Below are 27295 nucleotides of genomic sequence, written 5' to 3' on the forward strand. Positions count from 1 at the left end.
AGCTGTGAATCAGAATGCTCACACAAGCTGTGAGAATGGGCCAACTCACACGAGCTATGGGTTAGAACGTAGCTACACGATGTTGCTTCCACGATCTATGGAGTACCCGCAACACATGCCAGACCTCAACCATCGCTAGGACATTCAGGACTAGCACCCGAATCATGTAAACCCTAATTAGATGTCATTTGTATCCTACGAATTCCTAAGGTTCAAATAGGGCTCGATAATCGTTGTACGTTGTTAGATATACGTCGTTTCATAACATGGTAAATTTCATACTAATATATATTGATTTAATTACAATATAGTCACATATTAACATTCAATTTCATTAAAATTAGACAATTCATACAAACTTACTTGGCTAAGTTGCGTAAATACTAAAGTTTAGGGAATTTTGATAATTTTTATTTTCACGCAATCTTGATCTAAATTAATAATTTCATTCAATTTATCAATTTAGAAAATAAAACAATGTATTTCACGCAATTTAGTCATTTTATATTTTTTACAAAATTACCCTAAAGGTTTACTTTTATTCAATTTAGTCCCGATCCCAAAACATGAAAATTAATCATTTTTGATGCCAATTTATAACAACCAAATATTAATGGTACCCATATAATTCTATATTTGCAACGATTTCACATCAAATCCTAGTACTTTTACTATTTTAACAAATTTAGTCCCTAATCGAAAAATTCATCAAAAATCACTTAATAAAATACTTTTAAATATCAACCAACACTTCAAATTCATCATTTAACAGCTAAAATCACAAGTTTCATCAATGGAAACATTCAAAACCTTTAACAGTTTCAAAATCAAAGGTACGGGCTAGCTGAACCTAGTTGGAACGATCTCAAAAACATAAAAAGTACAAGAAACGAGGCTAAAATCACATACCAATTTTGCTTGTGAAGTTTTCGAAACCTCCAAGCTAAGAAAATGGCTTCTTTCCCCATTTACAATCGGTTATCAAGCTTTGAAAAAGATGAATAAATTTTTTTATTTATTTTAATATAATTATCAAATTACCATATTAACCTTAGTTAATAATTAATGAAAACATCAAATTCATGTGCATTATTGTCCACTAACACCTTGAATGGTATAATTACCATTTAATTCCCTTTTCCTTTATTCAATTAACCATTTAATCACTCAAATCAAATAGTAATTAAATTTTACATCTTTTAAATTTAGTCCTTTTAATTAATTAACTATCGAAACGTTAAAATTTTTCAACGAAACTTTAATACCACCTTAATGACACTTCTTAAATATTTATAAAATATTTACGGCTCGGTTTATAGAAATAAGGTCTCGATAACTCATTATGTAGAACCACTTGACCTTAAGGTCTTACCACTTGAACTTAATAAATCGCTTATAACATAAATTATCAAATCAAAAACCTTTTTAAAACCATATTGGACTCGTAAATATTATATAATAATATTTATAAACTTTCTCATCGATTTGGTGGCCCCAAAACTATTGTTTCCGACACCACTAAAAAACAGGTTACAACTCTCCCCCTTACGAAAATTTAGTCCTCAAAATTTCTCACCTGATAAAAGCCATCAAGTCGAGTCTTTCTGCCTTCATCTTAATGGTAATCCATAGATAAATCATTTATAACTTACGTCGATTCATAGCTCGCATCAAAACTTATAATAAAACTTGATACTATATCTAAACTTAACTAAGCAGTTATGATGTTCTCTTGTCATCACTTTATCATTAGTAGTATATCTACCAAGCAATTCACAGTAATCGTCTATTGAAATGTAACCAAGAAACCTGAATTATCAAACTTTGACTAGTGCTTCTAACATGTTTGCATCTATAACTTTCAACTGATATTTGTTCCCCCTTTTTCTAGAAAGCGTCAAGCAATATCATTTTTCACAAGTGCGATAGCTTCAACAATCGGGACGACTTTAACTCATAATAATGTTTCTCAATTAGAACTGATATGATAGATATATTTTTGTATCATGTCTTCTAGAATATGAATTCTTCATTCAGACTGTCCGTCTATCTACCCGTGAATCCCCAAACTTTATTCCTAGACCTGAGGATAAACCCAAATGCATATAACTCAATTAACTTTTCAAGTGAATAACCTGCTCTGATTAAAACAACTGGGTTGATTTTTATCTATCGAATAATAACATTTCTGAATAATCTCTTCTTTTTGTTGTCAAGACAACCTAAACATACAATCTATCATAATTCACTCAGAATACTTATCAAGATTCCTACAAAATGCATTAACTCAAACGAAACATAACATCTCGTTTTAACTTGTTGACATATATCGAGATTATCTGAGGAATAAAAACCAATATACAGGTTTGAGTTCAATCCTTCACCGTCTACACTTTTGTCGATGTTTAACCCTTCACAAAAGCTAGAAAGAGGATATATAATAAAGCTATTTCAATTATTAACATCGAACTTTGAACCATACTAGAGCCAAAACCATCAGATGAATTATAACTATAGTGTTATAATAAGACCGATGTTTCAACCGTATAGATAGAACAATACCTTAACATCAATATTGTATTCCAAAACAAAAGAGAAAAACTGAATGTAGTTCCAGTAACAACCAGTGCAGAAACACAACCTCTAAAAACCTGAGATCTGTATCATCATGCTGTCATGATCGAACCAAAAATTATAACCGTAATAGATATAATTATCTCCGGCCAATGAATATCCTTTATAGATAAACCATGTCTGATAGATTAAACAACAAAAATGATAATAAAACTGAGATAATGAAATCTAATATTTGAAGCTATATTGAATCTCCGAGAATACAACCCATATGGTAAGATAAAGAGATTGATGATACCTTAGAGAAAATCTAGAAGAAGAATATCGCTCATATGCACTGGGACCATTTGTGACAAAGACAACATAAATTGCATAAATATATAATTCAGAACATCAACGAGTAGAAGAAATAAAATAACATCATATGAGTCTTATCATTGAATCTTCTACCGAACATATAGAATACCCAAAAGAGATCGTCGTAAGCTACTTGACTATAACCGCTGCATTTAGATATCATTTCAATTTAAACATTATTCCACTGACTATTACACTCATCATTAATCCTACATTATCTCATTCACTACAGAAATCAATTCAGAAGAAATTTTGATTAATACATTCTTCAGATACCATACCTGAATAGGTTGATTACCTGAAAATAACCTCTTTTTCAACAGCAACATTGCGTATTTCGAATGATCTTCAGAAAAATCTAATATCTCTTCTAGAACTCTCTTTATTTGCTAATCTATTCTCGGCTTTGACCGCATTATTATTCATTCATCCACTGAACTCTTCCATTTTACACTTGTGAGCTTAATCAAGATAAATCTTGTGAATTTCATTGTATAAAACTGTACAGGTGAAAGGGGTGAAGGTCGTAAAGCCTCTAAATTTGACTCTCATATAAATACACATAACATAAAATTCATCATTAGCATACATTATAAAACATTTATTCATACCTTTATGAGTTTCTACTCATCATAAGAAATATTTTTACTTAGATACTTGAGTATCACATTCAACATTATCAGAATTAGCTTAGTTGGAAAACATCTCTGTCTAAAAATGAAACATTATCGGGAGGTATCACACTATCACAGGTTAGATAATGACATGTATTTCTAAACTTCACACATGCTACATTCAGTCTGAGAACCGAATAAATCATTTCTTTGATACTAATAAATGTAACACCCCTAACTCGTATTCGTCGTCGAAATAGGGTTACAAAACATTATCGAAGTTTAAGTTTCAAATCTATCAAAAATTTTAAAAACATTCAATTCACTATATCAATCATAACAAAATCAATCAATAACATACATATTGTCCCATATACGTGCCCTCGAAGTCCTGAAAACACATTAGAAACAAGTCGGGACTAAAACAAAAACATAAAAAAAATTTCAACAAAAAGTGAAAATTTTAAAAATTGCAGGGGTGTCACATAGCCGTGTGGCCAGGCCATGTGACTCACATGGCTAAGAGACACGCCTGGGTCTTAGACCGTGTGGACATTTGAAGTAGGGACACGCGGCCGTGTCTTAGCCCTTGTCCGTGCCCATGTAACTTTCTGACTTGTGTCAGACGACCAAGCCACACGCCTGTGTGTCAAGTTGTGTAACTCTCAAAATGTAACCATTAAACACCTAAAAGGGACACAGGGTCGTCTCGCCTGGCCGTGTGTCACACACGGCTGAGACACATGCCCAGGTATTTAACCGTGTGGATGGAAAATAGACCATTTCCAAGCCACTTTTCTCACCAATTCGTGCAGACACCTATAACCAATTTACCACATGTGATCAACATCCCAAAGTACACCAAACCATCCAACAACAAGCTATCCAAATAGGTACATATTCATACAAACAATATGCCCAAAAGGCACCTCAATCACAACAATTAAACATGCATAGCTAAATGCTTAGTTTAGCCAAAACTTACCATTTTGTACACATATCAAATCCACACTCCTATGTATTTAATTTACCATTTAACATTTAGCATCATAAGCTATAAATACCAACTACATTTTTAATACCAAAATTACCATGTCCTACTTCCATCATCTAAGCATCTTAAGGCCATATACATATATCCACATATAAACCAAAAACACCTATATGTGTGCATATTTATCCAATTATCAAATACCTTGTTTCCATGCCAAAACATAACATAATTGCTACATAATTACCACACCAGATTAGATTCATGGCATATCTAGTTCAAAACCTTTCAAAAGCATACTATATCTTGACCATGTTGAGGTCAATTCATCATATATCACTTGGATCATTCAACCATGCTTTAACACATTATCAAATTAACACATATCAATAATGTACCAAATGTACCAAGGCTACATCACCCAAAATGTACCAAATGTTTTGATGCACAAAGTCAAAGTTGTAGCTTATGTTTCTCGAAAATTGAAACCGCACGAGAAAAATTATACGGCATACGGTTTGGAACTTACAGCGGCATTTCCTATACAGATAAAAGTGTCATATTTTCACCGATCATAAAAGCTTGATATATTTGATGTCCCAGAAATAACTAAATTTATGACAATGTAGATGGTTGACGTTGTTTAAAGACTACGATTTGACTATCAACTACCACCCTGGAATAGCTAATGTTGTTGCGAAGGCTTTAATTCAGAAGTCATTGTGTGCTTTAAAAGCTATGAATGCTTGTCTGAGACTGGTTGATGACGAATCAATTTTAGCTAAATTAAAAGCTAAATGATGTTTTTACATCAGATTCGTGAAGCTCAGAAAAATGTACAGTGATTTGAAACAAATGTAATGGTGGCTAGGTATGAAATAAGAAAAGTTGGATTTTCAATTGAATTGTTTGATTTTTCAATAGGTTAAAGTTGAGCATCAGGTACCTCCAAGGTTACTACAGCCTTTTATGATTTTGAAATGGAAATGGGAATGAGTTACCACTGATTTCGTGTCAAGGTTATCGTTATCGCCGAGGAAGAAAGATGCAATTTGAGTTGTTGTCAACCATTTGACTAAGTCCGTACATTTTATTCTTGTTCGCACATATTTTTCACTATAGAGATTATAGAGTTATACGTTTCTACGATCGTTAGATGCATGGGGTACCCTCGTCGATTTTAGGGTAAGTTACACAGAGCTTTGGACTCTAAATTGACTTTCAGCATAATGTTTCATCCTTAGACAAATGGCTAGTCTGAGAGAGTGATTCAGATGCTTAAAGATATGCTTCGCTGTTGTATTCTTGAATTCGAAGGTAACTGGGAGAAATTTCTTTAGATGGTTGAATTCGTTTACAACAATAGTTTCCAGTCGAGTATTAAAATGGCCCCGTAAAAAGCTTTGTACAGTCAAAAATATAGAACTCCATTATACTGGATTGGATTGGGTGAGAAAAAGCTTTTGGGTATCTATTTGATTCGTGAAATTGAAGAAAAAGTGAAGGTGATATGAGATTGTTTAAAAGCCGCTTTTGATTGTCAAAAATCGTATACTGATTTAAAAAGAAAAGACATCGAGTTCCAGGTTCATGATGAAGTGTTTTTGAAGATGTCGCCTTGGAAGAAAGTTTTTTGCCAAAAAAAAGCTTATACTATGTTTTATTGGTCCATATAAAATTATTGAGAGAATTGGGCCGATAGCTTATCATTTAGCTTTACTATTGGAGTTGTAGAAAATTCATAATGTTCTTTACATGTCGATGTTGAGATGGCACAAATCTGATCCCTCACATGTGATTTCGTCGGTTGATATAGAGCTATAGCCTGATATGTCGTATAGTGAGGAACTGGTTAAAATTCTGGCTTAGAAAATTAGAGGGTTGAGAAATAAATGGATAGTTTTAGTTAAGGTTCTTTGGCATTGCCAAGGAATTAAGGAAGTTACTGGGGAATCGGAAGAAGCTATGAAATTGCAATACCCGAACCTATTCTCTAGTAAGATTTTCGGGGGCAAAAATTCCTTTAGGAAGAAGAGTTCTAACAGCTCATTTTTAGGGGTATCAAAAATAGTGGTTTTAGGACCACAATTTTGACAAATGAGTTAGTAAATATATTTATTTATTATTTACAAGTACTTATTAAGGTCGTATTAAATTTTGGTTAGAAATTTTAATGTTTAGATAGTTAATTAAGTAAAATGGACTAAATTGTAAAAGCTACAAAAGATAGTTCTAATTAGCTAAAGTTATTAAATGGCTATAGGAATATAAATTGGTGGGCTTAAGAGATAATTATACCACTTAAGTAGATAGTGACGGTTTTGGGAGTGTTGTTCCATGAAATTGTAAATTAATAATTAAGTAAATTAAAATAAACAAAAGCCAAATTACTCATTATCTTCTTCATTTTTTTTTCACAAAACAAAAACACTATAGTTAGAGAATAGGAAGCTTTCGGCCATGGCATTTTCAATTGCATGGTATGTAATTTTTGCCCATTTTTAATGGTTTTTATGTTTTTGTGATCATTTTAGCTTAATCTAGCTACCCCGGGGGTAATTTGTAAAATTTTTAAATTTTCTAGATTATGTAATTGATGATTTTGAAGTTTGAATATAGATTATTAAGCTTGGTTGATAAATAGGAATATTTTGTAAAGTAGTTTTTAGTGATTTTAATGTTAAAGGACTAAATAGTTTAAATGGTAAAACTTCATGAAATTGTTGTGAAAGCATGATAAATATGGGCTATAGAAAGACCCTAGGAAATTCGGCTAGCATGATTTTTGCTTAAACATGGTTAAATTGTAAATTTCGGGTTTATGGGCTAAATTGTTAAAGGGTAAAATGTTGGGGCAATTTCTTAAATTTATAATGAAAAGGCTTATAAGCTCAAGTTTGATTATTTGAGTGTTTTGAATTGATTCATTGATTGATTGAAAATTATTATTTTGATCAAGAAACGAATCAATTGGACTCAAATTGTGTAAAATCTAAATTAGCGTATTAGTCGCCAGCATCGTATTCGTAACCGTCTTTGTCTAGGTAAGTTTGTATATTGATTAAGTTTGTTAATTGTTATTTTGAGTAATTTTTTTATTAACATTTGTGTTATGTATAGGTTAAATTGATTGTTAAATATTGATTAATGATTTGAATTTAATTATAATGTTAGCTAAATTGAAGGTTATGATTGAAAATGGGAAATTACATGGTTAAGTAATGGTGATGAATTAATGTGTAAATAATTACATAATTATGATAAGATATGGCCCGTTTGAACCTTGTGAGTGTTTAGGATACAAATGACATGTTATTAGGGGTTATTACCGTCTCGAGTGCTAGTCTTGGATGTCCTACCGATCGTTGAGGTCCTGCATTTGTTACGGATTCTCTATAGCTCGTGTGAGCAACATCGTGTAGCCTAACATCCCGACCCACAGCTCGTGTGTGCATTTACATATACAACTCGTGTGAGCATTTTCTTATGTATCCAATGTTATTTCACTGTGGTTCATCGGGTATTAAATGGTATACGAATGAGATATATGAAATGGCTATAGGAAAATTGGTTTATGAAAAGGACATATATGAAATTGCTATATGGAATTAGGCATTGAATCGAATGTGTTATATAATATAAACATGAGATAGGTGATTGAGTTACATTTGTTATTTACGAATGTTATATGACATGATATGGTTATAAGTTCTTATATATGTGAACTCACTAACTTGTGAGATTTGTGGTGTGTATAGGAATTGAATGATCTCATGATCTTGATAATGCAATTATGCATGAATGATATAAATTAATCATGTTTGGTAAGTTTACGTTTAATTTTTATACAAACTTACTAAGCATTGATTTCTTACGTTAGTTGCATTCATTTTTTGTACATCATCGGAAAACTTAGTCAGTTGGAAGCTAGTTGGAGCACTCACACTGTACATTCTACAACTCGGTAAAAGTTTGATCATTTTGAAGTTGGGTTATGAATGGCATGTACTATGAGCTTTTAAGTTCTTTTTTTATGTTAATGTTGTTTAAACTTCGGTTTAAGCGTACTGGTGAATGTGTATATATCTTTTGTTTTGGCTTGTATATGTTCATATATATGTGCCTTTGGTTATTTGGTTCATGCTTTTTGGATATGGTTAAGATATGGTAAAATGTATATGAATGGAATGGATGAATTGGTATGTTTGGCATATGTATAAGGTAAGTGCTTGTGATCTTTGAGTGTGAATTTAGTTTGGTGTATGAAATGTGGTGCCAATAAGGGCATTGGTTAGGCACTTAGGATGAATGTTTTGGTATGTTTTAAGTATGTTTGAATGTTTTTTGAAGGTGCGAAAATGGTTGAAATTAGTCTGGTTTGGTACCTAAGAAATGAGTGATGATTTACCTTGTTTTCAAAGACATTTTAGGTACACACGGTCTGGGACATGAGCTGCCACACGGCCATGTGCCACACACGGTCACTCCACACAACCATATGGCCTGTTAAATTTTGGTGGAGGTCTTTCCCACACGGACACATGTTGTTACATGGCCTAGCGATACGGTCATGTGACCCTATTTTCAAATTGTACACGGTCTGGCCACACAGTCGTGTGACCCTTGTTTTCATTTTTTTCTACATTTTTCTATTTTGTTTCAGATTACTCCCTAATTGTTTCCAAATTGATTCTTTGAGGTTTTGTATACTCGATTTAAAGTTAGTTTTTGTAAAAATTCCATGAATTGTGATTGGTTAGAATAAAAAATATTTAAGTTAATATCTTATTAATTTTTATAATGTATTGAGATTTAATATGTGTTATAATACGCCCTAACCCTAATCCGGCAAAGGAGAAAGGTTAAGGGTCTTACAATGCTAAGAAAGTGCATGCTAAGAAGTTGTTGAGTTGAAATTCTCTCTAAAACGGGTCAAGGGAAAGCATGCATTAGTGGCCTCTATCGACCCAACTGAAGGAGAAGAAGAAGTTGAACCTGACGTTATGACTGTAGCAGTTACTCTAAAGGTGACCACTTAAGCAAGTCATGCGAGCAACCCAGCTAGTTTTCATAAGAAGAATGGTTGATCACTTTCGTTTATCCATTGTTTATCATAATTGAGTTGTGTCCAAACTTTGAGCTAAAATCTGAATCATTCAACAAATTGAGATAGAGAAATTGCTTTATGCAATGATTTGTTAGTGCAATCCAAACAACAATGTTTAACATATTTTTTCAATCAAAAAATAGGGTCAAAGAAGAATAGGGAAGGAGATGATATGCTTGTTTTTTATTTGCTCCTACTAATGAGATTTTTTTTTGTTGTGTAATTGTTGAACTTTATTAGTATATAATTGATGTTATTTTGGTGTATAAACTCTTTCTTTATCTTACTTAGATATAATTTTAGTATTTTGATTATTGATGCAAATACTTAAAATTCATTAACAATTATTTTCTTTGATTATGTTTTAAGTTAAATTTAATGAATTAAGGCGAATGTACTAAAGGGGAGCATTTGTTGTTACTGTTGATGAGCTTCTTCATTTGAATTGGTTGTTCAAAAAAGTTCCAAAGGGGGAGATTGTTGTGACAAGTTTTTGAAGTGTCCTGCATAGTGCCAAACAACTAGCACTACAACAGACTTAGTAACTTGCCATGTTTGGAGTTGGAAAATTTTGAAACAAAATCTTTAGGCTTTGAACAATATTGCAGAAGTATGAAAGCTTATCTATGAAATCAATCCATTTGAAACAACTTATCTTGAAGATCAGATTGGGCCAGATTAAGCAATCAAATCCCTTAAATTATGGAAACTAGATCAGGATAGCATTAAAGACATATATATATATATATAACAATCCATTTTATATTGCTCTTTATTATTATATTATATTATATTATATTATATTATATTATATTATATTATATTATATTTTCTAGTTTAGCTATTATTAGTAAGGGATCGATTGTAATTGATCTAATATGTTAGAAAGTCTCGAAACTCTTTTATAATTGGGATACTTGTATAAGTTTTGTACTAATTATTGAAAGTACTTATTTGTTCATTGAGGAATATATTTTTTTAAGTGCATCTAAGAGAGTAAACAAGTTTTTTTTCCTTACTTTACTACTAAATTTTTAAGGGGAGAACTTAGAGGTGAGTGATCTCGATTTTTGGTACAAAAGTAAGGTTGCTATATTAGGGTGTGACAGAACTTGAATCACTTGTTGTATTGGATTGAAAGATAGTGGATTTACACATTAAGTTAGTCTTCGCAACATTAGGATTCTAAACTATGTAAACAATCTAGTGTGTTATCATTTTTGTTGTTCTTGTTGTAGTGCCACCTTCAGTTGGCACTATAGCCATTACTCCCATTCAAGCACTCTATTTTTCTAAGCAATAACCAATTGTTTGTTTCAACATGTTCAAAGGTACTTTAGCTTGTTTTTTTTTTAAATGTTAAGGAGGTTGACATTTTCTAATGCATTTAATGTTATTGGAACACTAGGGAAAAAAACTATTCTAATAAACTCTTAAACTTGGTCGCAACACTTCATTTCACAATAAGGCAAGTTGGAATTATAGTCCCTAACGAGACTCATAGCTTCTGATCAAATAAGTGAAGTGAGTAAGTGCTTTTGAACACTTTTGATGAGCTCTCTTATGTAATTAGACAAGTTAGAGGGCACTTATTATGAATTGAACTATAGGATCTTAGAGTACTTGCTATATACAAGAAACAGTGCATGGCCCTTTTAACATTTTATTTTGGAGGAATCATAATGACTTCGTAGTATGGAGCAATACTCTATATTTACTTTCATTTCAAAAATTAAAACCTTAGCTACTTTTGGTTACGTGTCACTTAGATGTTGAGATATAACTCAGTGTTTTATTTCAAAATAAGTGATTGTTGTATATGATAAGTGTTACCTTATATAATTTATTTTCAAATAATAAGTATAAATTTTCACTTGGAGAGAAATCAAATTTTTCATCTTCCCTCTAGTTTTTAAGGCACTTTTAAGTCCATTCTTCTATCTATAAATTGGAGCGATCTCCCCACTATTTTCTCCAAATATTTAACAGTTTCTTCTATGAAAAAAAACACCATAAAAAAAGCTTGGAGTCAAAATTTTGTGTTTTATATATAAATAATGAAAAAAGGATAAGAAAAGGAATGACTCAAAAAGAATAAAAAAAAATGGTTGTTGCTTCCTATGGGTAAGCTTTAAAAATTAGTTAAAGATTCCTTTGCAATCCAAAAGGTCCTAACATTTTAGAAGCCTTTCTTGTTGAAAGGTTGTGCCCTCTTTTGTGGGAAACCTAAGCACTAGTTTTATATATAGCCCTCCTAATAAGTGGTTGTTTACATCAATTCAAACAATTGTCTCATACTTTTTTTTCTCTGGTTGGATTTTGTTTTGATTTACGAACAGTTCAAAAGTGTAGTATACCAATTATTCATGAACAATTCAAAAGTGTAATACACAAATTATTCAATATGGGATAAAGGTAATGTATCTTGAGAATATTATTTATCTTTTCTTAGAAATGTCATATCTAATTTTTGCTTGTTTTCTATTCCACAAATACATGTATAATAGTAACCAATGTCACTTGAATTAAGTACTAAGAAAGTTGATGTCTTTTAAGTACTCAAATATAGTAAATGTAAGATATTAGTGTTGAAAAGACTTTTTATTAAGATTTAATCTAATTTAACTTTAAAATAATTGAAATTTAATGTGATTATCAAATACAAGAGTTAAAAGAAAGTGGTAATAGTTTGAATATCTAAACGTCCAAAGTGGAATATCGAAGAAAAGGCTTCATTTAAATTCCATGAAAAAGAAATACAAATAATTCGCACGATTCTTTGTTTTCATTTAATTCATAGTCTATACCCATTTGGGAAAGTGGGAAGCCTCAAGTTCCTATACTTTACAATAACTAGAATACATGTAATATTATGACAAATATGACAACGGGTCCAGTTGTTAGCCACCTAGTCTCTTGAAAATAAAAAACACTAGAAAAATTTTGCACTTTGCCTCTAAATGGCAAGCAATATATTCTTCCTTTTATTACATTTTCTCACCCTTCAAGTGTAATTTTAATGATAGCTATCGCTTTTATATTATAGAGAATTGGGTTATTCCTTAGTTTGATATACGAGAGAGTTATGAATTAAAATATCAGGCGAAATATAGATTTAGATAAAAAAATTAAATTTATTTAAAATATAAATTGAATTCAGATTGAAAGAATTAAATATTTAGTGTGAGAGTTTAACTTGATTCATTTTTTAGTTTATAATATATTATTTTTATGCTACTTTATATATTTCGGAACAATAAACTATATTAGTATATGGATTTAAACATGTCTTTAGTCTAATCAGAAATTAGCAAATCAATTAAAAGACTAATATGTCATCTCTCGAGTCCAATTGAGGAGATGCTCTTGTCTTGGGCATTAAAGCAGATGACTCCCAAAAGATAGAGGTATAGATGTGACTGACTAGACTGGTATTATATTAGACTGGACCCAAGAAGAATAGATCTTAAATTTGTTTATGGATTTATTCACTTGTGACGTTCATAGCGTGGCATACCTAAATCCTGAGTGGATAACTAACTATGTATGCATGAATCGTACACTTTGATGTAAGTAAAAGTCTAAGTTCAAATAGATAAGAAACCGAAAATTGGTGCATTGGGTGTATGACTTTTACAGTCTGTATCATCATCCACAACAGTGGAGTTCATAGCCCGAGACATAGGTAAATGATATACTCTCATTGGCATTACATGGTTGATGAAAAGTAAACGTGGTCACGGGTCGTTTGTCTTTGTGATGGATGACTTAATTACTATTTGATAGTGATTGACTTTTAATGAAGAGAGATGTAATGGTTACCATGAGATAAAATAAGATTATATTGGGAGAATGAATATTATCCCAAAGAGATTAAGGATGTCATATGAGGGTAACACACTTATGATAAGGTCATTGGACGAGCACTAATCAAATTACTATGTAATGGTATGTTGTTGAGGAGAGCTCGGTCACGATACTATAGTGGAATGATTTTGTGACTAAATGAGTTTATAATTAATAGGAGAAAATGATACATGCAAGGATGGGTGAAATTTATTAAATTTCATTCATCGAATGTGCCAATTTTCAAGTTTGGGAAACTAGCAGACTTGCGACAACTTTTTGGATGGGATCCTGGCTTTTTTGGGCTGAGATGTCTTCATGGCGTCGAAGATCTATCTCTTAACTTCGAAACACACTTTGAAACACTGATTTTAAGTTTAAGAGCTCAAGTTATCAGAAAAGTTGTCTTCATTACTGGAATGACTTCATGACTAAATGAGTTTATAATTAATAGGAGAAAATTATCTTTTTTTCCTACTTCTTCCGCCCCTCCTTTATCATAAAAGCGAGAACTTAATTATAAATCATTTGAGCCTCAATTGTATATGTCCAATTGGTCCCTCCAAAATGGAAATGGAAATAAGAAATGAACAAGAAATGATTTTAAGATTGAGTTTATGTTTTTGAGCCATTTTAAAGCCCGAAAATGAAAATAAATCATATGATCATAGTGAACAAGTTGAATGGTGAAATATTAAATATAATTTCTCAGAAACTTTATTAGGGATAAAATCGTCATAATTTTATCGAGGGTAGAATTAAGATGAGAAAATTATTTAATTAAATATAAATATTAAAGTTTATTTTGGGAAAAAAATAGAATCGAGTTGGATGATATTCAAAGCATTGAGTTGAAAAGTTTGGAAAGTACTCGTAATTGGGTCTGATGTGAGAGAGGCCTAAAATTCCCTCATGGAATATGTAGCGGCGGCAACCCTAGTAGGAATGCTAGGGTTGTGTCGCCCTCCCTAATCCTACTCTAAGTAGGAAGTGTTCTTCTATTTGAAATAAACTTCTCTAATTCAATAAGGGTTTTATCTTCTCTCCCTATAAATAGATGGCACCGAAAGAGCTATTTACACATAACTTTCCGAATCCTTATTCTGCTTGAAAATTTGAGAGATTTTTATTCTTAAGAATTAAATATATTTTTTAGAATAACAATTCAGCTGGTTTTTATTTGAGAAGAGAATTTTTGTTTTCACCCTAAAAGAAAAGAAAACTATTTCTAGTTTCTATGTTTGATTTAAATCATTTGAGACCACACTCAAAGTAATTCGTGGTATGAGAATAGCGGAGAATATCATTTGGTTAAAAGTCAAGAACGATAAGGATTTGTCTATCCGAAAACACAAGTACTATTTTGGTTTAGAATTTATTGTTATAAATATCACAAACTAGATTGATTTTTAAAATCACTATTTAAAAGAACTTTTTGTAAACCGAATTTTTTCCGAGACTCGTTTAGGTGGAATTTCTCTTCACTCACTCTCTCTTTTCAAGTATCCTAGGTTTAATTTAATGACTCTAATTATGTTTGGCATTGGGAAGGTTATTATGTCAACGGCACTAACTAAGAAAATCAACACTCTTTTTTGTAATGGCTTGGGTCTTTTCATGCTTCTCTTGATTCCTACAATCATCAGTTGAGGTATTATGAATTTAATCATTTTCATTTTGTGGCAGACAACCCATAGCAATTCCAACACCTAATTCCCATAATTTAATTATGGATTTAACAATTTAGATATAATTATATTAGTGGAGGGTCCGGTTTCCATGATTGCAATCGTGACCGGGTTTTCTAAGTTATGCCCATTCAATTTTATGTGTTACAACAAATTTTTGCAACTTGGAATGAAGCACGTTTTTATTCTTGCAAGTTCTCATTGTTGTTAAGTTTTAGAAAATAAAGTAATTATCTTCCTTTTTATTTAACTAATACAATTAATGTTACAAAATAAAACAATAATGTGTTTCATTTAAGTTGTCAATTTAATGCACATACATATGATTGATGCCCATAATGTCTTCTCAGTGTCATTTCCTTGCTATAGCATTTGAAAATTAATCAGTTGAAAATTTGAAAGTGGTCGTTTGAAATTTCACTTAATTTGCGAGCCATCGTCTACATCATTGACTAAAATTTTGAAAATTAGCCAAAGATCTATTCCTGGTAAGTCAATTTCTTTTTCCTTCAAGTTTAACGTTAAATTTACATGTGGGTAAGGTACAAATATTTTCTTGGGCTGCATCGCACTCACGTTGTGGGTACAAATTAATATTGACGTTTGATGCTTTCAAGATTTTGTTATTTAAAGGTGTAGTTTTCATATTTGAACTCAATTAAATTTTATATAAAATAATTTTTTTATAATTACAATATTTGACTTATTAGATCACATTCTAATGTATAATTTGAATTTATTCATTTTAGATACTTAAAAGTCTTCAAGATTTTGATACTTTTAGGTTAGACTTAGACATAACTTTCGTAATTTCATATTGGCCGATGAACACCTCTATGCGTGACCCTATATGTTTTAACCCACATCTTCGCACACAAAAATGTACAGTTTACATTATAGATGAGGCCTTTAGGTATCATAATTGTAAAAAAGACTCTTATATAAGGTTATAGGTTCGACCCTGAACAGAAACACTTTCAGATTTCAAAGCTTTGAGAGGCTATTAGGCATCCAAAGAGAACAATATTAAGTTGATCTCACAACATTAGTATGTAAACACAAAGCCAAAAAGAAAATTATTAGGGAATCGAAATAAAATAAAATAAAATAAAGGCAGAACAGAGTTAAAAAGAATTGTATTGAATTTTTAAAATTAAATTATTAAGTTTTTGAAGAGGAAAAATAGAAATTTTCATTTAACCAATGAGCTAAACAAAATTAGATTGAATTATTAGTTATTAAAAGAAATTAAAATTAAAATTATATCATTTGAGTGAGAAGGTCAAATCTTTGCTCTGTAACTTTATCCTTTAAAATTAGACTTGTTTATGGGTTGAGTTATTTGCTCATATTTAAAGGTTCATTGAAATTTGGAAGGATTAAGGTAAAAATATTAGTCTGGAAAAATGAATTTGGGTAAAAAATGTAGACCCATTTAAAATATAGATTGGACTCGAGCTTGAACATTCAAGACCTGAGCCCAGCCCGACCCATTTGTCAAGTTTGTAATGTTTTATATAATGTTATTTTTATGTATTATATAATTTATAACACATAAAAATTAAATCTATAGTAATATATAGTAATACTATAATGTAAACATTAAAAATTTTAAAGTGATTATATATAAAACTATAATAATTAAAAAATATAAAATTATTAAATATTGAATATAAATATATGTTTTTTAATATTTTAAAAATATAATATAGACGAGTTTAAAATAGATTTGGGTTAGCTATTTATAAATATGGAATGAACATGAGTAAAATTTTATATCTATATTTCAAATCAAACTGAAATTAAACAAATATAAAATATATTAATATCATAATTAAGCCTGACTCATTTCAACTTAACTCAAACATTTACTTAAAACTGACAATACCTTACCGATGAATGAGGTATTTTAAAACTTTCCCGTTTGTGCTAAAATCGAAAATAGAATTTCCCAAACAAGAGGGTGGCATATTCGGACACTTGACGACAAACAACCCAACTTGAACAAGACGGTCCATATAATTACAAGGCAAATAAAGTCATGAATAAATATTAATCAATCTCACTCACAAACTCCAAATAAGTTGATGTCTTCATTGAAAATTTTGGATTAAACAAAGATTTCTATGGATTTCAACTGTTATTTTAGCATTGAGGTTGGAGAAATATGAGGAAAACTTGGTAAAGTTAAAAATTGTTGCATGAAAGGGATGATGGTGGTGAGTGAGTCAGATATAGTGTCCATTTAGGTACAAGTTTTTATCCATTACATTACGACTCTAAATCAGTTCAATCGTGATTTTTTTTCTTAATATTTTGTCTATTAATTTCGAGTAATTTGCTAAAAGGTTGGTTTAATCTCTTTGTCCGAATTGGTATATTAAGTGGTTCTCGATCCGACTAGTCAATCCAATATGATTTCAATGTCAGTATATTAAACCTTATTAGATATTTACATATCATCTGAAGAACCTTGTCAGATAAACCGCCATAAACGAAAATCACTTGATCAATCTTAGAGATGACCTTGGCGGCATCTCACCTTGCCAAGTTCTACATGACTGTGGACATGTGGACTCTAAATGTTATACACGTGGCTATATAAGCCTCGTTTCTAGGGAAAACGAGGGACTAGTCCTCTCTCTCTTTCTTGGTGACTAACTTTTCCTCATTTCTTCTCTAATCTAATAATTAGTTCTCCATTATTATTACTTTTGAAAAGAATAGTATAAAAGTGCTGTAAAAAAATGTGGTATGTCAATTATTATTGCTCCCTATTGCTGCCAAAAATTATGATTGAAGGTTAAAATATCAGTTTTGAACTTGATAGTGAAAAGTTAAAAGTTAGTTAAGTTATATATATTTAAATAATTTAATATAACATGTATTACACATTTTAATAATTAATATAAATTATTTGAAAAATTAATAATTTAAAAAAAATATAATCATAGATAATATTTAAATAAATTAATATAATGATACATAAAATATAAATTAATTTAAATTTTATATACTTTTTAAATAGTTAATATAAATAAAGGATATTTTGAAAATTTTCACTTTCAAATGTAAAAGTCAAAAACATCCAAATCTCAACTTTTACATGTGGATAGAAAAACACTTTTCTTATGAAGTTTTGATCCCAAAATTAAATATTTATCTTTACTTTTACGCAGACTTGTTCATGGGTCGGGCCACCCAGCCCAGCCCAAAGGCCCACCCGAAATATGAGAGGATTTGGGTAAAAATATAGGCCCAAAAAATGGGCTTGGACAAAAAAATAAGGCCAGTTTAAAAAATGGGTCGGGCCTCGGGTAAGACATTTTTTGCCCAAACCCAACCTAGCCCGACCCGAATTCACTGAAGGACAAAAAAAATTTTCTTTTTTTTTAAATATTATTTTATTGTTGTTTTCTCCCTATTTTGCTACCATTTTACTATTATGTTACTACTATTTTGTTGTTATTGTTTGGATACTGTATAAAATTTATTTTATTGTTAATTTTGTTATTATTTTAAAGACATTTGTTAATTTTGTTATTATTTTAAAGGCATTTGCTTGTTAAGTTGCATCTATCTTAGTCTTAGGTATACATATTTTTTAAAATTTATTTTCAATTTGTTGGAAAATATTTATTTTGATGTTTTTAGTATTTTTTATGTATTATATATATTTTAAAATTATATAAAAATTAATATGACAGGCCGGGTTGGGCCTGAATTTTAGCATTTTTATCCTGGTTGAGCTTGAAAAATATTTTATGCCCATTTTTTAGGCCGGGCTGAACCCAGGCCTAGCAAACAAGCCTGAATTTTTAATTAAACCTGACCCGGCCCGACCCATACACACCTCTACTTCTACTGTGACAAAACAATTTTAAAACTCTAAACGTAATAAAAAAGGATTCAATTCTTGACCTCCTGGATAAGCCTTCCATATCTTTCTTTCAGCACATACTAATCAAACTCACGATGAAGAAATTTTAAACTAGAAAATGGCAAAATAGTTTGTCTTGTGTGCGATGGACAACATATAAATATTAAAAAACCATATTATATTAGAATTTGCAATAAAAGCTTTGTAGAGATTGAGTCGTATTGCTTTGTCTCGTTATAAAAATCCCCTGTTATACCTTACGTACACATGGTATATACTCGTTTTTTATGGTGCTAGCTAGATGCTCAAACTTAAAACTTTTGTCCGGAAATATATGGTGCTATAGCATTATAACAAGTTAGCAATCCTTCTATTGGTTGTTCTAACAAGTTAGCAATCCTTCTTTGTATGTATTTAACCTCGAAAAGAAAGATATCCAAAAGTTTTACATATTAATTTGCAATTTGTTGATAATTAGTGAACTTCGTGAAAAAAAGTTAGAAAATAGGTTCATTGACATGGATCACACTTAAGAAACTTCTTTTAATCAAATTAATAATCCTTCAACCTAATTTAATTTTTCAATGTGTGCATGTTCAAAGTGATCTAGAAACTTTATCAACTCATACACGATATTGTATTAGAATTTATTTCTATTTCTACCTTTGTTGATTTCTCAGTTTGAATTTATTTACAATTAAAGTGCTAAAAGTTTTATTTCTGATTTGGGAGTTTCGAATTATTTACAATTACACTGCCAAACCTATCAATTGTACAAGGATAACTTTGGATCTAAGTCAATTTAGATTTTAAAACTTTCACATTATATTTTGGTTTTGGTCAAGTTTGTGTTAGGCTCATTTTGGGTTTGGGTCAATTTCATTTTCCAATCTTTTAGAGCCTGGGGCTCATGGGTTTAGGATATGAAGACCATTGGTTTGGATCATTTTATATTTTGGTCACTTTAGGTTTTAGAGAGTTTGAGTTTAAGTTTCAATTTTGGATTTGGGTCCGTTCAAGTTCTAGTTGGGTTTTAGAGAGTTTGAGTTCAAGTTTTAATTTTGGATATGGGTTCGTTTGAGCTCCAGTTGAAAATTTTTAGATTATTAACATTTTATGATCAAATCAAATTAAATTGAATTTACCTTTTAATTAATTGAATCGATTTTTTTTATTCTTTCTCGTTAGTTTAGAGCATATATCTTGTTATGTGAGATTTCTCTCTCTATGAGAGCTTGGTGGTTATGTGATGATTTTTTTCTTCATTTTCTTTGTTTCTTGATTTCCAGAGTTTGGACACTCTTAAGATATATGTTTTTTCTTTTCTTGGGTGTGTTGATTTCCTTTTGGTTCCAATGCTTAGGTTAATTGAATTTCAAGATTAGTTGTTGATTGTGTGTCAATACTTTCGTATCTTGTTAAGCTTTGGATTTTTTTATTTGTTTGTAGGGAAATTGGTGGCTTGATCTACTATTAACAGGGACGCAGAAGGGGTGGACTCTAAAGTAAGTTAATCAATTTGGAATGGAGTTCATTGAGACCTAAAGGTGTGGGTATTATGTTAAAAGTAGATCAAGAAGTTGCTGTGAATTCTACTCAGTTTATGGTATTAGGGAAGTTGATTGATGATAAATCAGTTAATAAAAGAGGGATTCGAAGAGTTTTTCAAAGTGTATAGTCATCCAAGGAGGAGATTGATATTAGGAATTTGGATATGAATATATTTGTTACTTCATTTGTGGATGAAATTTCAATGAATAATGCTCTTGAAAATAGTCATTGGTTTGTGATGGGGTATTGTTTTAGTTTAAAGAGATGGAAACCTAGTAAATCTTTGAAGGAGATAAACTTTGATTGTATTGAATTTTGGATACAGATCCTTAGATTGCCGTTAGAATTTTTTTACAGAATCTAATGTTATTAAAATTTCTAAAACCTTGGGGATTCTGGTTAAGATTGATGAATGTCTATGGGATAGGGGTATGGGGAAAAGTTTTTTAAGGATAAGGGTTGGTATTGATGTGAAGAATTCACTAGTTGAGGGATTTGGTGTTCCAAAGAAGGATGAAGGAAGGATCTGGGATACTATAAAATATGAAAAAATAACAAATTTTTGTTTTAAGTGTGAAAAATCAGACCATATTGGCAGGAATTGTGAGCAAAAGGGAATTGGTGGTAGAAAAGGTGAGGGGAAAGGTAAATTTGGGATGTGGATGAAGGCAACACCTTTGAAAGGTATGAGTTTGGGAAATAAGGTGGTTTGAAAAGGGAAGGAAAGTGGTGGGAAGGGAATTGAGAGTAATTACAAGGGATAGGATCAATGTAAAAGGGAGTAGAGGGATAGTAGAGAGGATTTACTAGTTGAGAGAGGAAAAGGTATAGGGAGAAGGGTGATTAGTAGTAGTAAGGATGATAATTGTTTGGGTAATGGGAAAGGAGTGGAGTTGGGTCAAGTAGGAGATGTACAATATTGGCAAAAGGGTAATCATAGTTTTTCTTATAGAGGAAGGGAGGGTTTTAAAGATAAAGATAACTGTGTGAAGTTAGAGATTGGGACTAACAAGGATAAGGTTGTTGAAAGGGAAAATTTTGAAGATAAAGAGAATGAGAGAGTTGAGAGTCAAAAAAAAAGATGGCGAGGGGAAGCAGAATAAGGTACATTGAATATGAGTTTACAGGAACCAAGGGGTAGTGTGGGATATGATTAGATGGGTTAAGGGGGTGGAGAGGGGAATGGAGACATTAGAGAAAGAAGAGAATGAGTATAATGTGGAGCTACCTCCTGAAGATGCTGGAGAAGATGAAAGTGAAGAGGAGCGAAGGGGACAATTGGATGTCGATAAGGAAAACTATATTGTTTCTGAGTTGAAGGAATTAAAGTTGAAAAGGAAATTTGAGGATAAGGAAGACAAGAAAGAAATAATGTCCAGTTTTTGGAGGTAAAGGTAGATCTAATAGAAAGTGTGGGAAAGAATAATCATGACGCTAGTGGGAAGGTGAGGAATAAATATAAGATCATAAGTAGGAAAGGTGGTAAGATAATGAGAGGTAATAACAGGAGTCACTGGCCTTTGGGATGTGCTTGTTAATGGAAAAAATCTGGTTTTCTTGCACAGTGAAAAATAAAAATTTTGAAAACTAACCCAATTTGTGATATTTATAGCAATAAACCCTAGACCGAATTCACATCTATGTTTTCAGATAGACGGATCCTTGTTGTTCCTAGTTTTCAACCAAATAATTTTCTTCGTTATTCTCATACCACAAACTGCTTCGAGTGTGGCTTTAAACAATTCGAATTAAACACAGAACTAGAAATAGTTTTCTTTTATTTAATGTGAAAACGAAAATCTATTCTCAAATAGAAACTGACATAATTGTTATTCCAGGAAATATATATTTAATTCTCAAAGAATAAAAGTCTCTTTATTTTCAAGCAAAATAACGATATCTGATAGTTGTGTAAATAGCCCTACCGGTGCCATCTATTTATAGGGAGAGAAGGTAGAAGACCCTTGTTGAATTGAAGAATTTTATTTCAACTAGTAAAACGAACTCCTAGTCTAACTAGGAGTATAAGGGGTGACAACCCTAGTTAACAATACTAGGGTTTATCTCCCCACCCTATTACATAGGGGGTTTTTTAGCCCCTTTCATATCAAGTCCAATTACATGTACTTCCCGAGTTTTGAACCCAATAGTTTATAATTTGATCTAACCAAATATTTATTTTTCTATTTTCCAAAATAGACTTTAATATATTTCCAATTACATAATTTTCTCAACCCAATTCTAATGTCGTTAAAATCATGACGATTTTACCGTAAAAGAATCTATAAGAAAATATATTTAATATTTCTGCATTCAATTGGTCACTATGACCAAATGATTTATTTCTATTTTCGAACTTCGTTTAATTCAAAAAACATAAATTCATTTTCGGTCATTTTATTTTCATTTTACTTTGGAGAAAACCACATTTATTTCCAAATAATTTCAATTCTCCATTTTCATTTTGAAGAAACCATAATCATTTCCAAATGTTTCTCATTTCTCCATTTTCACAATTTCTATTCATTTGATTCAACATGCAATTTATTTCTAGTTTCAACGAGATAGCGAAGGGACTGATTGTACATATGTAATTAAGGCTCAAATAATTTATAATTAAGTTTCAACTTTTCACCTATTAATTATAAACTCATTTAATCACGAAGTCATTCCACTATAATATCGTGACTAAACTTTCTCTAACAGCATACCATTATGAAAGTAACTCAATCAGTGCTCGTTCAATAACCTTGACATAAGTGTGCTACCCTTATAGGATATCCTTAATCTCTTTGGGATAATATTTGTTCTCCCAGTATGATCCCATTTTATCTCATGGTAACCATTACATCTTCTTTCATGAAAAGTCAATTACTATCAAATAGTAATCAAGTCATTCATCACAAAGACGAACGGCCCGTGGCCATGTTTACTTTTCAACAACCATGTAATGAAAATGAGAGGATATCATTTACTCGTGTCTTGGTTTATGAATTTAATTGTTTTTAATGATGCTACATGCTTTAGAAGTCATACACCCAACGCGCCAGCTTATGGTTCCTTATCTATTCAAACTCAAGCTTTTACTTACATCAAAGTGTACGAGTCACGCATACATAGTCTGTCATCTACTCGGGATTTAGGCATGTCACACTATGAACGTCACAAGTGAATAAATCCATAAATTGATTCAAGATCTATTCTTTAAAGTGTATTAAAATGTCACACTATGAACGCAAGATACTTCTCAATCGAATATCTATACAGAACCCATTTTCTATTAATTTCCTCTTCAACAACACTTAACACTTTTCCTCAGAATGGTTGTTCATAAATACTATTTCTTGGCAGACATTTACTAACTGATCATACATTTGGCGAATTCTCATATTGAGTTTGGTAATCATCAAACCAGAAGTCAAATCATACCCTGTTTCAAAGCTGAAACAAGCTCATATTGATGATGAAACATTCCAAATCATTCAAAAGAATTTCAAACGTCTATGTTATATAACAAAAGAACGCCCAATTTGATAATTAGCTCAAATTCCAAGTAACCCCTAAACGAGACATGATACTATACATATATGGCGGATACCAGATAACTCAAACTTTAACCCTACATAGTGTAGACAATCTCAACCCAACTAACTTATATACCTTTCATAATTATTAAATACGCCCATATCATGTACTGACAATTTACTTAGGCGGATTTCCTCTTTAGAAATACATATACATACTTTCTTTCAGGGATTGTCTTTTAGACTCATTCAATTCCATCGCAAGATTATCCATACCAAGTTAACTTTAGACGTATTAGATCCTTATCATAGCATTATCCATTAAAGAGAACTCGAAACTTTACCCAAATTTACCACATAGGCAGGTAACCAGATTCTGCCATGTAGGCATTCCCAAATACGCCACATAGGTATTTCATGATTCACCATAAAGGCAACACATAATATGCCACACGGGGAAAACAGAATACACCACATAGGCTAAACATAATATGCCACATAGGCCAAACAAAATACTCCACAAAGACAATACCAAAAATGCTACAAAGACTAGATTTGGAACCACCAAGGCACCACATAAACTGTCGTGTTTGCGATATGGATTTGTCTAAACTCATCATCACATAGGGTTTTCCCATCATCGCCTTGGGACATGGAAAAGGCTTAGTAGATAAAGGTGGCTCATTCTCCCTTTCCAGAATATGTCATGGCCATTGTCTTTTATCAGAATTTTCGTACCAAAATTTGTGTTTACTGTCCCGATGAACTTCGTTGCATACCACCGCAGTGTCAAAACTTACATCAAATTTCTCTCACATTTTCAATCACACTTCATGCATCTAACATAATTACACATTCATGTAAACTATACTCATTTTCTTATCCAAATCATACTTCACACACAGTAACTTGATCATGCATCACAGTATACATTCCATTTACATATAGACATTTTCTTCACAGAATCACATGCACCCATACTTACGACACCTCACACGCTTAACCATATGAATGTTATAAGAATGATGCACAATATACGTTCAGTAACCATTCAAGTACTAATGCATCATTATTGGAACATTGACCATAAGAAGAACTTCTTAGAATGACTTAGAAGAGTCGTGACTAGGGACTAACCTGATACTCACTTATACTCTAGCATGGAGTCCTAGACTCAAATATCATTCTCGAACCAACAACAGCAACTGCTTAAAGAACATAGTTACACCATCAAAAATCATTTATAGACAAATAACTAACATCTCAATTACAAACGACCCCCATGGAGGGTCTCTTATCCACAACTCACTGTTCATATGCTTCTTAACAACCTTATTCTTTCAAAAATGTAACATGCATAGCTATTAGACTTACTAGGAGGTGGAGCATCCGCACATTAATTCAAAAACCTTAGTTTCCAGCTAAATAAATAAGAAGAAAAAAATATAAATTTAAGAAAGAGAGCTAGAGAGTAATATTAAAGGAAGAAAAAACCATCTAGATGAATCATTCTCACAATATATATATCCAGTTTCCCCTTAGTGGAACTTGAGAAGTGTCAATTGTATCTAGAGTTTTTCCTAATAAATGGCCTATAAAGATCCAAGAGAGATATAATGAGGATCATGTACATAAGCTATTTGACCAATCAATTCAGTTGGCTCCTAACCCGATCACATTACAAAACTTAATTAGCACAGTGCTCAGGAAAACTAGGCGTACTATACAATTGGCGATAACTCTTACAAGGCTTACTCTACGCTTGCCACAACCTTTTCTTAATTAGCAGAATAACCTGGGATAGAATCTTTACTTACTTATACGGTGGATACTTTACGCAATCTCTTATTCGCCAAAAGACAACAGATGGAAGGACGACACTACACCAAACAAATAACTTTTTATCTATATGCCTTCTGATTGGGTTCGTTGGATTTGTGGTGTGACATAATATAAGTTCTCTTTATGTATTATGATTCAATCAATTAATAGCGCTTAGTATTAAAGTTTAAACATTAGACAACCAATAAGGAACATTTTCTTTCATTTTACTTTGCGTGCAAAAACCATATGAGAATAGTCATACAAGGTATATTAATTGAATCATTGAATTTGTTTTATTAATCAGTCTATTTAAAAAAATTACAAGTTTACAAACGAATATACTACACTTAAGGCACCAGATCCAACGTTTATTGTGCATGGAAAGCAATTGGATATTGAGAAAGGTTCTGGTGGTTGTCTTAGAACAGCCACCTAAGGGCCATGCAGCTATTATCATAGACCTGTCATGAAGTGGGGTCACCTTTGACAGTTAAGACTCTAGGAGGCCTTAGGAGAAATCATAACCCTCATCTTCTTTTTCTAATGAAAAAAAAGAATAGAGAAAAGAATATGAAAAATTTGAGAAGGTTAAAACAAATAAAGTGATTTATGTTGAGCTAAAAGGCATTGGTGGAAGACTTGCACTATGTTGGAAACATGATATGGATGTAAGAGTGATGGATGTTGGGAGAAATATAATTTATATGGAGGTTGAGATTGGTAATAGGAGGCAATTATATAAAAATTTTGTGTATGGACCTACTAATTTTCATAAAGAAAAAAGAAGGTGTGAGGGATGATTGAAAAGAAAGCTAGAGGGATTGAGGATGTTCCATAAATGTGTGTTGGAGACTTCAATGACATTCTCTATCATTATGAGAAAGAATAGGGTAATATGAAAGAGGAGAGAAAGATTAGATGGTTTAGAGACCTTATTGACTATTGTGGGTTGTTGATTTATATTTTCAAGGTCTCAACTTTATATGGAGAAATAAGAGGGAAGAGGGTGAAACAAGAAAGAGACTTGATAGGACATTGCTAATTTGTTATGGGTGGAGTACTTTACTAATGCCCAGGCTTTTAATCTACAAATAATAGGGTTAAACCATGCACCTATTATTGTGGATACTGAAATTAAAGAGAAAAATAGTTTGAGGAAATTTAAGTTTGAGATTTTTTTGGACTGATAATGAGAAGTGTGAGCAAGCAATTAAGGTTGGAGTTCTAATTTTGAGGAATGTAAAGCTTTTCAAGCTATTCGAAAGTTAAAAAATGCAATATGATGTATATAAAGTGGTGTAGGAAAGTTTTTATCCTAATATAAGAGTTTTTATTAATG

This window comes from Gossypium raimondii, chromosome 6 (genome assembly GCF_025698545.1).
Source record: "Gossypium raimondii isolate GPD5lz chromosome 6, ASM2569854v1, whole genome shotgun sequence".
Classification (NCBI taxonomy): domain Eukaryota; kingdom Viridiplantae; phylum Streptophyta; class Magnoliopsida; order Malvales; family Malvaceae; genus Gossypium; species Gossypium raimondii.